This window comes from Nuphar pumila, chromosome 7 (assembly GCF_984573655.1).
Source record: "Nuphar pumila chromosome 7, dmNupPumi1.hap1.1, whole genome shotgun sequence".
Lineage (NCBI taxonomy): Eukaryota > Viridiplantae > Streptophyta > Magnoliopsida > Nymphaeales > Nymphaeaceae > Nuphar > Nuphar pumila.
The window spans coordinates 53,454,839-53,455,723 of record NC_143255.1 but is presented as its reverse complement, the minus strand read 5'-3'; positions in this window follow the sequence as shown (position 1 = coordinate 53,455,723).

Below are 885 nucleotides of genomic sequence, written 5' to 3'. Positions count from 1 at the left end.
ATTAGGATTAAAAGAATCAGTTTTCTTTACCTTCCTTTGAAATCTTCCATTTTTTATGAATCTTTTGAATTGCCTAGTGATGAGGACAATATCTTTATCTTCTTCTGAATCTTCAGAGTCATAAGTGACCTTGAAAGCAAGAGATTTCTTCTTGGGTTCTTCTTCTTGTCTATCATGAAGTTGGACTTCATATGCCATTAAGTTACCAACCAAATCTTCATAAGAAAGGGTGTTTCATTTGTTTCCTCTATTGCTATGGTTTTTCTCTCTCATTCAAGAGTTAAACACCTCAGGATTTTTCTGACTAAATCCACTTGTGAATATTCTTTTTTAAAGGATTTTAGAGTGTTAGTAATATCGGTCATTCTTGTTACCATGTCCAATATAGATTCATTTTGCTTCATTTTAAACAATTCAAATTTATGAACTAAAGATGCAATCTTAGATTCCTTTAACTTTGATGTACCTTCATAAGTAACAAGAAGAGTATGCCAAATTTCATTTGTTGTGGAACATTGAGAGATGTGATTGAACTCTACCTTGTCAATGGCATAATACAACGCATTCATAGCTTTGTCATTAAGTGAAGCAGTTTTATTTTCTTCATTGGTCCATAGGTTGAAATCAGTTGACGGTGTTTGGTACTTTTCTGAAACAACTCTCCAAATTTCGAGATCCATGGATTGTAGTAATATTGTCATTCTTACTTTCCAATATCAATAGTTTGTTCCATCGAAGAGAGGAGGACGAACAGAGGAGGAGCATTTTTTGTGCTGAGATTATGTTGTTGCCATGCTAGATGATGGTAAGATCAAAATATAGCAAACCTTGCTTTGATACCAAATGAAAGTGTTGTAAGATCGATGCAACGAAAACTGGAGGGGG